Genomic DNA, 15304 nt, shown 5'->3' with positions numbered 1-15304 from the left:
TTTCTAGATTCCTGCTATGAGTGAGACCATCCAGTATTTTTCTTTTTCTTTTTTTTTTTTAAATAATAAATTTTATTTTTATATTCCCCATACAATTGCAACCCCCCCATTCAGACCCCAATCCCTCCCCTCCTGCCTTCCACCCCCCAAAAAGTGTCTCTGGTTCATAGTTTTTTGTTGATTTTGATTTTCACTTTCTTATAGTTATTCATTTTCCTGGTCCCTTATTTAAGTTTTCTAGCTTTCTGCTATGAGTGAGACCATCGGTATTTTTCTTTTTCTTTTTGGCTTATTTTGCTGAGCATGATCCCTTCCAGCGCCATCCATGTTGCTGCAAATTGCATGTGTTTATCTTTTTTGAATGCTGAGTAATATTCCATGGTGTATATGTACCACATCTTCTTGATCCAGTCATCTATTTTTGGGCATTTGGGCTGTTTCCAAAGCTTAGCTATTGTAAACAGTGCTGCTATAAACATAGGGGTGCAGGTGCTCTTTGGAATTAATGATTCTGTGTCCTTTGGGTAAATACCTAGGAGTGGAATCGCTGGATCATGTAGAAGATCTATCTTTACTAGGTTGAGGAATCTCCACACAGCTCTCCATAGTGGTTGGACCAGTTTGCACTCCCACCAGCAGTGCAGGAGAGTTCCTTTTTCTCCACATCCTCCCCAACATTTGTTGTTGCTAGTTTTTTTAATATGTGGCATTCTCACTGGTGTGAGATGGTATCTCATGGTAGTTTTGATTTGCATTTCCCTGATTACAAGTGATGTTGAACATTTTTTCATATGCCTGTTGGCCATTTGTATTTCCTCTTTGGAGAAGTTTTTTTTTAGCTCTTCTGCCCATTTTTTTTTTTTTTTTTTTTTAATTTTCTAGAGGCATGTCTTATTTATTTATATATTTGTTTGTTTGTTTGGTTGGTTTATACATGCACTGGGTACAGTCAGAAGCCGGGAGGGTGAGAGAATTCACCAGAGTCAGAGCAGGGAGCAGAACAGGCAGAAGGACCGAAGTACACTGCTGAGGGGAGCAGCGGGCGGCAGGAGAGGTCTGCGCGCCATGTGGGACCCTCCTCTGGTGGCCGGGGAGCAGCCGGGGATCGAACTGGCGCCGCAGAGGCCGCGGGTTCTGCCCATTTTTTACTGGATTATTTTAATTGTTGTTGAGTCTTGTCAGCTCTTTGTAGATTTTTCTGATCAGTCCTTTATCATTAGTATTGGGTACAAAAATTTTCTCCCAGTCAGTGGGGTTTCTCTTTGTTTTGGTTATTGTCTCTTTTGCTGTGCAGAAGCTCTTTAATTTGATGTAGTCCCAGCTGTTTATCTTTGCCTTCACTATCACCGCTTTGGGTGATGTGTCTCTAAAGATGTCTTTGAGGTGCATGTCATGTAGTGTTTTGCCTATATTTCCTTCTATATATTTTATGGTTTCAGGTCTTATGTTTAGTTCTTTAATCCATTTTGAGTTGGTTTTTCTGCATGGTGTGAGGTAGTAGTCAAGTTGCATTCTTTTGCATGTAGTGACCCAGTTTTCCCAGCACCATTTATTGAACAAACTTTCTTTGCTCCAGTGCATATTCTTTTCTCCTTTGTCAAAGATTTGTTGACCATAAATCTGTGGGTTTAAGGAGTCTTTCATTTTATTGGGGATTGTGGTCAATTTTCTGTGAAAATGTCAAGTTTCGTGGAATCAGTTTCATGAAAGAATTAAGATAAAATGCTTCAGGGTCTCCCTGGTGGCGCAAGGGGTTAAGCACTGCACTGTGAAGCTATCTGCAGCCACTGCAGCACAAGTTCAATCCCTGGCCAGGGAGTTACCCACATGGTGCAGCAGACCTCTCCTGTCTCGCCTGCTGCTCCCCTCAGCAGTGTATTTCAGTCAGTCTGCCTGTTCTGCTTCCCACTCTGTCTTTGGTGAATCCTCTCACACCCCTGTACCTCTGGCCTGCACCCCAGTTCTTGTATGCATAAATAAATATATCTTTTTAAAGAAAAGATAAAATGCTTCAAATTGTACTTTCAAAGAAGTGGAACAGTGAGGGGAGAGACAACCCTGGGTAAGGAAGGATTATTGGAATGTGTGTGAGAGGGAAAATCACAGCCTAGGTGTAAACGCCTATGACACAATCAGTTGACCCAGTATGTCAGAAGGCAACCCAAGGAGAAGATTAATATTTAGAACTTGCATAAAGTAGTCAGTGATCCAAATATATGGAAAACAGTCCCCCCCGCCCCACCATCAGCCCTGTCCCTTAAAAAAGCTTAAAGGGAGCAACCTAACCTTTATTAGAAGGTAAATTATCCACACAGGCTACATACTGGGGAATTGCTATAACTCTTATCTGGAGCTATCACATACATATCTACTCTTAAGCAAGCTAAAACAAACTTCTCAACAAGTAGTATAAATTGTACTTAACGTACTTTTTAGGACTTATATATCTGGAATATCGAATACACTACTTTTCTGTATATATCCCATAAAATGCAAATAATTTTTTTGGCTATTACATGTAAAACAAACATAGAAGGATTCTGAAAGGTGGAAAGAAAAGGTGCTAGTGATTTTAGAATTCAGGAAATGAATGACATGGTGATGAGTCCTTTTTTTTTTAAAATCTCATATAGTTCAGACTTGGAGTTAAGCCAGTAACACAGAAACACCAATAAATTCAGACAAAATGAGGCCCAAAACTTTCCCTCTCCAGCCAGAGGATCTAGTAAGACAACACTTCTAGAAAATATCTGCTTATTTTCATCAAACATCCCAGAAAAAAATATGACCCAAAGGCCAAAATGGAGAGCCTAGACTTCCACCTTCATGATGCTGTGTTGTGATAACACAACCCTCCCACTAGGGTGGTATAAAAGAAGGTCAGGCAGGGAACTGGCCTTAAAGGGGCTCCCCAGGGACCACATGGGTCCATATGTGGTTCCTGAATGTCTACTCTCAACCATAGCAAATCATTACAGTAATGAGGCAACACTCTACCTGTTCAGTGAGGTGTTAATGGAGGTTGTCAGGTAGTGCACTGGGATGTTCACAGTGGCCCAGTGACATCAAGTTCACTCTCACTGCAGTGCTAGTGAATACCATGTGAGCCACCAGACCAACATACCAAGAACCCTCTCTGCAGTCAAGAGGGATATCTGCAACAACTACCCTCTCTTGTGGGCTAAGACCAAAGGATATAAAACACAAAACTTTATTTTTAAGTTGTAAAATTACTGTTTTTTTTTAAGATTTATTTATATAAGTATACAAGAACTGGGGTACAGGCCAGAGGTGTGGGGGTGAGAGGATTCACCAGAGACAGAGTGGGGAACAGAACAGGCAGATTGACTGAAATACACTGCTGAGGGGAGCAGCGGGTGAGTCAGGAGAGGTCTGCTGGACCATGTGGGTCACCTCCCTGGCAGGGGATCGAACTCATGCTACAGTGACTGCGGACCACTCCATAGGTTGCACCTTAACCCCTTGCGCCATCAGGGTGTCCACTATGAGTTTGTTCAGTTTCAAAAGGACTATCATCAAATTCAATTGCAATTTGAAATCTGAATTTTTATAGAAAGGGCTTCTGAAAACCTCCAGAAGTATATTCACATCATTCAAGGCATAGGCAAGCATATAAATGTCTCCATTCTCTTTAATTTTATTCAATGAAACATCTGTGCTATAAAACCACAGAAGACATTGATTTAGGAGATATGATCCCAGCTAAAGAAGAAATCATAAAGTCAAACTCTTTTCTTAAACAAATCCAATATTTTATCAAGCACAGTACACCGGCCCCTTCTATCAGAAACTCCTGATATATCTATATATTGGGGACCACCCAGAGCTTTGGAGATTCTGAGGTAGGCTCTAGGATTCTTCCTTTATAACAGACTGCCAAGATCATTCTCATGTAAACTAAATGGTGGAGTAGCATTGCCATAAATCAATATTCTTTTTTTTTTTTCCTTATTACATTGCTTTAATACATCCTAGCAGTGAGTACAACTGTATGGTGAGTCCTGTCGGTCATTAACCTAGGGATGATCTTGGGAACCCTCAACCAAATACAATATATAGAGTTTTAAAACAATAGTATGTATTAATATATACCATTATTATATATACTCTATATTATGTATATATCTACATATCATGTGTATATTATATATGCATATACTATATATTATTTTTTTTATTAAATAATAAATTTTATTTTTATATTCCCCCATACAACTGCACATGCCCCATTCTGACCCCAATCCCTCCCCTCCCGGCCCCCACCCCCCAAAAAGTGTCTCTGGTTCATAGTTTTTTGTTGATTTTGATTTTCACTTTCTTATAGTTATTCATTTTCCTGATCCCTTATTTAAGTTCTCTAGATTCCTGCTATGAGTGAGACCATCCGGTATTTTTCTTTTGCTTTTTGGCTTATTTCGCTGAGCATGATCCCTTCCAGCGCCATCCATGTTGCTGCAAATTGCATGTGTTTATCTTTTTTGAATGCTGAGTAATATTCCATGGTATATATGTACCACATCTTCTTGATCCAGTCATCTATTTTTGGGCATTTGGGCTGTTTCCAAAGCTTAGCTATTGTAAATAGTGCTGCTATAAACATAGGAGTGCAGGTGTTCTTTGGAATTGATGTTTCTGTGTCCTTTGGGTAAATACCTAGGAGTGGAATTGCTGGATCATATGGAAGCTCAGAAATCTCCACACAGCTCTCCATAGTGGTTGGACCAGTTTGCATTCCCACCAACAGTGCAGGAGAGTTCCTTTTTCTCCACAACCTCGCCAACATAAATCAATATTCTTAAATTGCAGTCTGTTGGCTAAGTACAACTTTGTTGTTTTTCTATGGGTTTCATTGTTGACTAGTTAATACTTATCTTTTGTTCCTCAACTACTTCTGGGAGGGGGAATATAAAGTGGAAGGATTCTTTCCTGAAAACCCTCTTGTCAAATTTATGGTTCTTGAGAATACCAGGCTAGCATAATGAGGTCAAGGAGTCAAGAAAGTTGAGACGAGAGCCTATGCCATTTCTGTTTCCCAGGAAAGACTTGCACACCTAGTATGTGCTATTGATTTTAATGTAGGCTTGGAGTGGTGGGAGGAAGCTGGCAGATCTGGGGGTGAGGTGCTGGAGGGAGGAGTGCACAGATTGACAAGTGAGTGTATAGTGTCTCTAACTGAAGGGAGAAGCTAATAATTGTAAACCATGATGAAAGAGGAGCTCTGTAAATCCAAAAATCTGCAAAAATCATTTGTTAGTAGATTTTTGAAAATGCTTGGCATCTAATCAAGAAAGCAAGTGTGTGTGTGTGTGTGTGTGTGTGTGTATGTACATACATACTGGAACTATAGAGCAAGGTGTCTGTGTGTGTGTGTGTGTGTGTGTGTGTACTGGAACTATAGAGCACGTGTCAGGAATATTGGGCAGAATAATGTGCTATCTAAATAATTCTTCCTTGGCTCTACTTGCTCTCACTAGCTGAGATGAACATTGCTGGCCAAACCAGCTTAGAAGGTAGGCCTGTTACCCAAAACATTGATCACAGACATCCTCTTCGACATGAAATATTCAAAGTAATTGCATTGCCTGTATCTTAAAGTCTAATTACCATCTGGAAAGAAATGACCTTTATTTCTCTCTTTTGCAAGAGTGCAAAATCCTATCAATTCCAGCCTTCATTTAAAAAAATAATTTACTGAAATATAATTGACATATAACTTTGTGTTAGTTGCAGGTATACAGCATAAAGTATATTTTATATCATATGCTATGCATGTATTATTTGGATATTGTAAAATGATTACCTTGATAAGTTAACTTCTATCTACATAATCATAATTTTTTTTCTTGTGACAGAACTTTTAAGATCTATTCTCTTTTTAACTTTAAAATAGTGCGGTATTGTTAACTATGGTCACCATGCTGCACATTATACCCTCTGTACTTACTTATTTTATTACTGGAAGTTGGCACCTTTTGATCACCTTACCCCATTTTCCTCTTCATTCATTTAATTATTTTTCAACTTTAATTCTCAGCAAGAGAGTTCTGATGTGTTTTCAGAATTGGAAACACATCCCTGAATCCATCAAGGGGCATTGGTGGAAGATAACTGGGAGAACTAGACTTGAGATACCCTACCATTCTTATTTGAATTTTCAGATTTGCTCATTCTGAAAATGTTTTTCTACTTAATTTTCATCAATAATTTTATTTCTGGGCCTCCCTGGTGGTGCAAGGGGTTAAGATGCAACCTATGAAGCTATCCGCAGCCTCTGCAGCACTGGTTCGATCCCCAGGCGGGGAGCTACCCACATGGTGCAGCAGACCTCTCCTGACTCGCCTGCTGCTCCCCTCAGCAGTGTAGTTCAGTCAGTCTATCTGTTCTGTTCCCCACTCTGTCTCTGGTGAATCCTCTCACCATCCCCCCCACACCTCTAGCCTGTACTACCCCAGTTCTTATGTATACATAAATCTTTAAAAAAGAAAAAGAATTTTATTTCTTTAAAAAATGGGCACCTGAGTATTTCCCTCTCAGGAGGAACCCACAATCCAAAATCAAGAGTTAACCAAGGTGGGTTTCAGGGGATAGGAGTGCTAGACATGGTATACTAAGTCAAATGGCAAGACAGAGCTGAGTCAGACCCCTCAAAGCAGCAGTGATAACACCCTGGAGGCTCATGCAAAGGATGTTGGTGAGGTGAGGATGTTACTTTAGCAAAGCACCAGCATAGGAGACAGTATATCCCCTAAATATGTTCAAATTTTCTTAGAGAGTATGAATAGAGAGAAACTGGTATGGTGTTCTGAGAGACTTCTGTTGATTGTCAGTGTCTTCTGGAGTCTCCTTCAGGTGTGTTTCCTGATGTCTTATTATCAACTGAGCATAATGCTGAAGGTCATGCCTTAGAAAACTGGATACTTTCACTGTTCTCCCTAGTGTCCAGTTTTGTGTTTGATTCATGAGTAGGTGGTGATATGGAGATGATGCTTATTTGTTAGATGGATGCTGTAGGACCTGCCTTTTTGCTACAGTGGGAGATGCATGTTTATGCAGAAATTATACTCCTCTTAAGAATCCTCTCTTTCTCACTCTCTCTTAATCTCTCTCTCTATAATATATATGTAATTTATATAATATATATATAAAATGCTTTTCTAAATGCCTTCAATTATAATACCATCCCTCATGAATTTCTGTCAATAAATTAAGATTCAGGTATTTATTATTTAAATTACATTATATAGGTAATATTTACTCCAATTATTATATTGTTATGTATTATGAAAAAGATACCTAATATGTAGATTAGCAGATGAGAGGCCTCACAAAGTTAAATAAATTTTATTAGGTTGCACATCTCAGTAGATACATGAAGCAGATCCCACACCTTTGACTCCAAGGGAGTGTGTCCAACAGACATAACAATTCTGTTTGCACAGTGTCTGGCACAGTGTAGGTGCTCAAAATACACTGTTGAGTAAATGAATAAATGCCTAGAAGTCTTTGGGTCATGACCTGACTGACTCATTCTTTTTTCTTTGTTTTGATCTGCTGTGTCAGCCTAGGCAGGTTCTTGATTTTTCTTATGACAAAGTCTTTCAGTCACCTTTTACCCACTTGGGACTTTCTATAGCTTCTCCATCAAGCTCTTTACAAGCCCTGCCAAGGAGCAAATGTTTTTATTGGAACAGCATGAAATGTGACATTACTCATAGATTCTGGCAGAAAATTAGTGGTAGTGAAAACTAGCTTAGCACAGCTGGGCAAGATTGCACCTCCTCCCTGGAAGCAGTAAGCTGAGAGACTGTGGGGAGTCATAATGGTCTAATGATGGCTAATAGTGAGGAAGCAATGGACCCAAGACTCATAAATCAATCTGAACACAGGGACAGTTAATGAAATGCTCAAGAGATGCTTGAACTCATCAGAACATTGTTCATGGGTCTGTGTTTCTTACTGGACCATTATTTTGTGTTACACAAGGGGAAAAGTATAACAGTTTATACCTAGGAAGTCTCAGAGGGCTAGAATATTTGCAGATTGGCAAGTAGGTGAGGAATGAGCCCCGACTTCAGGTTCCAGAGCTCCAAGTTCATGATTCATTCATGGTGAGGTATATTCTTTATTGAAGTATTTGCCAAAATCAGGAATGGTTCAAGCTGATAGCCTTGCTTTGAAATTTCTTTATATACAGTGAAAAGTGATGAAGAAGATTTAAGATAGGAGACTAGCATTTAGTCAAAGTTATATACAACTATCTTTGCTTTCTCTGTGCAAACCATATTCCTAATAACTCTTAACAACATTGGAGTCAGTCTTCCCTATAATTTCACATCTTTTTAAAAAATATTTTTTTATTTATACAAGCACTGGGTACAGTCAGAAGCATGGGAGGGTGAGAGAATTCACCAGAGCCAGAGTAGGGAGCAGAACAGGCAGACCGACGAAATACACTGCTGAGGGGAGCAGCAGGCATGGCAGGAGAGGTCTGCGCACCATGTGGGACCCTAGCTGGTGGCAGGGGATTGAACAGGTGCTGCAGAGGCTGTGGGCAGCTTTGCAGGCCAGTGCTCAACTGCTGCGCCACCGGGGAGGCCCTAATTTCACATTTCTTTCAATTATTTACCATCTAGGAAAAACAAAAATAGAAGAAAGATGGGATGGGTTTTCCCAGCCCTTTCATTGTTTTCCTCTAGATCCGAAGTGATTGGCAACAATGATGTACAGTTAACTCTTCATGTCCCACTTGTGGCAGATTCAAGATGCAGCCCCTTTCTTCTCTCCTTTCATAGAAATATTAAACAAGGAGTTGGCCCAGCTTATAAGCAGACATTTCTAATGTGAACTTTGCAACCATGACATGTTAAGTTTGTAGAAACACATAAAACATCTTCTAGGAGAAGCACACATATCTTGAGGTCATTTACTTGGAAGTAATAGGTAACAGACACAAGTTATTATTGCTGTTTTTTTTTTTCTCCAAAACACACTTATTTCTTCTTGGAGAATGTATTTTGAGAGTTGGAAGACTCAGGACCATGATGAGGATTTGCCCAAGGGACTCCTTTCACATGATTAAAGATGATGCTGCAATGTGTCTAAGAACTCCAATAGAACCTTCCTCAGAAAAGTTTGTGAGTGTGATTCCTGGTGTTCTTAATGGAAGGTGCTGACTGTGCAGTCTGTCACACAGATTGGAATGGGAAGTGAGAATTTTCTAGGGTAGTTTTATGCATGTTCTGCTGGGTTTCAGACAGAGGCATATTTGACCTCATATCTTTCTCCTCACAAGAGCACAAATTCTCTGTGACTTTTAGTTCAAGGAGGTGGTTGGTAATGATTCAGCCATGGATGTTAAGACTTTTGGGTGAAAAATATCTCCATCCTGAGAAAATGGCTGTGACTTACCATACAAAATAAATACAAAAGAGCAAAACTATGCCAGGAAGAAAAATAAGACAGCAGTTTCTGCAAAATCCCATTCTCACAGCAATAATAATTAGGGGACTACCCCTGATGTTTCTGGCAAAGCTTGCTGTAGAGAGGGCCTTTTCATTTTTACCAACCCTCTGTCCATTGACTCATAATCATTCCATTCTGTCAATTGGTTTTTTCTTGACCCTTTTTCATGCTCAATCACTTAGCCTAAGTCCAACCAGGAATATCATACCAGTCCAAGGGACCATGCATCTTCATTTAAACTGGGTGATGCAATGGCTTGCCCTAGACCCAGGATTTTTTGTTTCCTGTCTTTTAGTCACAGACCCACCCCATTATTACCAGGAATGAAAGAAGAAAAAAATTCAGAAGGAATGTAGCAAGATATTTCACTTCAAGGGTTCTAACTTTTTGCTCAACATTGCTCCAGGAAAACAGTCTCTGATCATGCTCTCTGAAAACACATTGCTAATGCTTTTATTCAGAGCTGGGCAGAGGACTTCCAAGGGCAAATCATGTCCAGAATTTTGTGAGGCCTGACATGAGTCTTTGTCTTCCTGTCTCCTTCTGAAGTCAGTGTCTACTTAAAAACTACAACAGTTATTTGGCCTTCTTGTCTATCATTCAATCATTGGGGTGTAAGAGTTAGGAAAATTACTGTGATCTGCATTATGACACAGGATGGTGCTGGTTACTTAAGATGTTTGAGCATAACTTCCATGTATAATGTTTGGCCTGCTATTCTGAGATGGAAACTCCAAGTGTGAGTCTCAGAGGTGCTTCCAGATGTAACAATGCACCCATCTCCCCTCCCAGAGAGTGGGGTTTTACAAAAGGCACCGTAACCCATGGCTGTTTCTGAAACTTGGGTGAAAGCTAAGAGTGAGAGTTGACTCAGCAAATTTTCAAATGAAAAATGAAAGTCTTACCTTTGATAAGCAAGGATTGCTGGTTATATATTTCTTCCCCATTATTCAAATGATCAAATAGATAGTGTCAAGAATACTAAACTTGCCTTCTTCTTCTAGTTGATAAATCAATGCCTCCTTTGTGTTATTTACTTAGAATGAAATAGCTAGCTACTCTTTCTCTTGAGATGAAGTTTTCATGTTCTAACAAATACCAGAATCATAAGCCAAATATTTTCTGAATTTTTATACTATACCTAAGTCCCACTCCTTGGTGACCTGATCCATGCTCTGCGAAATGTCTGTCAAAACTAATCACTGGAGGTCATAAATAAAGACATTGCCACTTGCTAAGACATGTAGTTCCTTCCTGGAGTAGCTGGGAATTGTTGATAACCAACCACAATAAAGCTGAGCTTAGAAATGTATTTAAATTTTGTTATTATATTTTTGCGATTTTGGCAGTTTTGAAGGTAAAAATGTGTCAAAGGGTAATATGTCTCAAGGACAGTCAGTGTTAAATCAATATTAATTAAATAGGTTTATTCTTATTTAACAAAGCACTGAAGTGTGGAGGAAGGGATAGGCTGTGACCGTTTTCTTTAATTTTCTTTTGCCATCTGTCAGGTAAGGTAAGACCTCCAAATTCCATACATCAGCATTTTTAAAATATAGCCAATTTTCAGGTTAGGTTGCTGACCTAATGATGTATTTACTATGTCTAGCTATGATTTACCAGAGAGAAAGCTATAGTTTGAAGCAGAAAGCAACCAGGAAAAGTACCTACAAAGACAGTGGAAGTTTTGAAGCAAGAAAAAATTACTTTAATCAACTCAGAAACCCCAAAGAGTGTGATAGCACAAAAGATTAAGAAAACAAGTACAATCTTTGTCATGAAACATATACAAAGAATCATTTATGGATCAGCTGAATTTGGGAAATACAATTGAATAGGTTTTGACTTGGGTCCCTACTCCTACCTTAGCAATATATAAAGCACAGAAGAGGGGAACAAGAGGTTCCATGAAAGGTAAAAATCCATCCTGTTAATTAGCTCTATCCTTCAAGGGTCTGTGTATCTCTTCTCATCCACATAGTGGCCAGTCAGATCTGAACTTCACTTCTGTTGAAGAGCTTATTAAAAACTGGTAATGTGGCATGGGTAGCATGGTGAGAACAGATTTCAAGACTCATAGAACAAAGCTCATTATAAATATAGGTGGGCCCTTTACCAACCTTGGAACTTCAGAATATCATTGGGCCTTTTATAATAAAAATGTATCTCAAATATTATTAGAACCACCATAGCAAATTATTATCACCATAGCAATGAGCAATAAGACATAGTTCTTATCATCAATGATATTATTATATGACATGAGGTATCCAATGGTTATTTAAACAAGCAAGAGCACCATGGTGGGGCATGGATAGACTATTTTGTGATCACAGAGAAAAGTGGTTTTTTTTTTGTTTGTTTGTTTTTTTGCTTAAGTATGGAAAGAAAGAAACAATCTTAAAAATTCTTTGTAAATATAGGCTTTAGGTAATTTCTAAGTTAGTTTTTGGAATTGAATTAGGGCAAGGATAAAGTTGTCACCACCAAGGCATTAGTTTTCTCACCTGGAAGGCTTCTATAGCCTGTCTACAACTCTCTGAGAGTGGGTTTATCAACAAAAAGAGAGTGCATTTCTTTGAGAAAAGCCCAAATAACCATCACCACTCCACACTTACCCTATGCTAACGAGACTTTCCAGTACATAGTTTGAATTCTGACAAATGAATGATTTCTCTTATAGTAGTTACTTTCTAGTTCTCCTAACGAAAATAACCCACTGCAGTGATCAAGGCTAGTTGCCTTTTTGGGAGGGTCACAATGCTCCATGCTAGAATGTATTAGTTCAGGATTTAGAGCAAATATTTACAAATCTTATTTAATCCAATGCCTGAGATAAGGGAACATGTTAATATCTACTGTATGCATGTAGAGCGATAATAGTACCTTTGCAGGAGCTCCAGTTGTATAGTTACTTCAGGACAGATGAATGAATCACAAAAATGGAATTACATGGGATTTCCCACCTAAAATTTTTGGAAAATTTAAATCCTGCCTCTCCCTTTTTTGATGATAAAACAGGAATATTGCTTTAAAACACTGTTGGAGACTATGTTCTTATGTTATTCTCAAAATTAAACATTTTAAGCTAGGAAAAAAGATGAGACCCAAGAAGTTGTTGATTTTCTGATTATTTGGATATCTGAATATTTGGATTTTTCCTGCCATTTAGGAACAATTACAGATTTTAAGAATCCACAGAAGTACATTTACTTTACGTAGTATCCTAACCTGTTATACATGTAGATAAACTACAAAAAATGTTTCATAATTTGAGTTATTATTAACATTTCAGTATGTAGTGGATACCTTGTATGTAGTAGAAACAAATTTAGTGAACAGTGATCAAATGAGATTTTGTTTGTCTTTGTGTGAGTGTGTGTGTGTGTTGAACCTTTTAAGAAACTCCATTGTGGCCCCAAATAAAATCAGATTCCCCATTTGGAAAGTGGGTAAATGAAACCTATGATTCTGTGATAAAATATCTTTCATTCTTATAAACAGATGATGTAACATTGAGTCGGCGATGAGGCTTTTATGCAATTCTTAGGGCTATATGGTATTCTAAGCAAGCAAGTTTTACCTAAAGAGAATGCTGCTCTTTTTCTATGAGAGTGATTGTCCCAAAGTGTAGCTATTTTTACTCCAAATTTCCTTTGTGGGATGAGTCCAAGCCTATCCAGTTCTCTATGGCTCTTACAACTAAAGAGAGGACTTGAGGATATGTGTACATAAAATTATCTTTAGGGAAATTATGTTAACACTCTGGTAGTTAATTCAACCTATGGCATTTTGTCCAGGAGAAAAAGTTCACTTTTGTAGTTAAGTTGACAAATATCTTTCAAATATATGGTAAATAAAATAATGAATTCATGCCTCAAAAAAGGTGGATCAAAAAAGAAAAGTGTTATAAATTGTAGTAAAATTAGATTAATAATATGATACATGGAATTTGAGAGGCCTATTTTCCCTGTCTGTCATAGTAGGAAGAAGACATTATTGTCTCAAAATTAAACATGGCATTAACAAATAAATAATAACTTGAGCTTCTTTATTTTTAATGCATTGTGTCTTAAATCAAGAACAATGCTTTATGAAATTATTTGTTTTCAGCAAAGAAACACTTATTTGATGTTTGGCAAGCCTTTGTTTCACCTTAGCAATTTTTTTCCTGTTTAAGTAAAAAAGAAATTTCCTATTTGTCTTTATATATGAATTTGTGCAAAAAGTTATCTGGAGTAATATTAAACTAACATTACTAGTGGTTTGGAGGGATATAGGAATGGTGAACTATGGCAAAAGTAATGGAAATCAACAGAGAACAGCTTTTATTTTCCATTCTCCAATTTTCTGTATACTCTTTGTTCCATTATTCATATTATATTAATAATTGTCAAACAAAAATATCTGAGTAAAAAGCTCATAGTCCACTTTTCATTCTTTGTACAATTTGTCATATTTGCACTCACCAGTATTTGGAGTTTTAAACTTTTTAAAAGAAATATGTGTAAATGTAAAATATAATACAAACAAAAATATAATACAAAGAAAAATATGATACAAATAAAACTAAAATTAAACAATACAATAAATATCCAAATGTTTAAAATTAGCATTGATTTTTATGTGGTTGGAGAGTGGAGAAATATTTTTTAGCATTCAAAATATTTTAGGTTTATAGGAATCATAAATGTCTTTTAAGTTACTGATATACAAATGAGTAAAAGCACTAGAGTGTATAGATATGTACTGTAGAATAACATGTTGATATTGATGTGTAATCAAAACATATTCCAATTTAAAATAGGGTAAGAGGGAATAAGACAAAAACCCTAAGAATTGGGAGATTTAAAAGAATATAGAGTAAGCTAAAACAAAAAATGGTGAAACATTTATAAAAGGGTACATTATATAATTACACAAAATAAAATTAACATTTACTTAAAATAGAAAGCTTTTAAAAATGAAAAATTGCAAATATAAATGTAAACACTAAGCAACATAGTCCATGCTAATAAAAATATGTGTAAAGCACTAAAATGAAGAATTGGTATGAAAACGAAAGGTAAAATTTGAAAAAGGAAAATAAAAAAGGAAAATAGTCCAAAATTACATTTTTTTGATTGTTAAAGTTAACTAAAATGGCAGGGATCTCAAAATGCCCTCAGTGTACAGTTTTGAGTGATACAATGCTAGCTGTTTTCCTTTCAGACAGATAGTGAATAAAGATGATTTCAATCTGGACACTTTCCTCGATGTCACAGTTATTCAAAAATGCAGACAAATAGGAAATGCATATAGAGGAGAAAAAATTCAAAGCAAAAACTGAAACAATGACAAAAATTAATGATTTCTTCTATGGTAATTTTGTAAGTCCTCATTCAGGTTATCTCTCACCAGAGGGGTGAGGGGGAGGAAACATACATAAGAAAAAGAAAACAATATTTGAAGTCAACAGCATAATGAAGTATTGTAAAATGTAAAAATATCAATTAATAATGGAAATGAGGTAATTAGGATAGTATGAAAAATAAGCTGAGTTGCTAACAATCAGTGATGATAAACAATAAGCTTAAAAATAAGTAAGTAACAGGTGGTTAAAATCAAAACATTCAGTGATGTAGTTGGACAACATCCAAATTCTAACAGCCCCCTAGTATGAAAAAGCAAGACAATGAATATGTTATTTTAATTTCTTTTTATTTCTGTGAAGGTTAATGAATGCCTTACTATGGACTCTAGGGATTGATGGAAACAGGATACAGTTTAGTTTCTTGAAATGAGAAAAGGGTGAAGAAGATCATGAAGGTTACAGCATGAG

The sequence above is a fragment of the Talpa occidentalis genome, unplaced genomic scaffold (assembly GCF_014898055.3).
Source record: "Talpa occidentalis isolate TD23 unplaced genomic scaffold, MPIMG_talOcc4v2.1 talOcc4.8, whole genome shotgun sequence".
NCBI classification, from domain to species: domain Eukaryota; kingdom Metazoa; phylum Chordata; class Mammalia; order Eulipotyphla; family Talpidae; genus Talpa; species Talpa occidentalis.
This window is presented reverse-complemented; position numbering follows the sequence as displayed.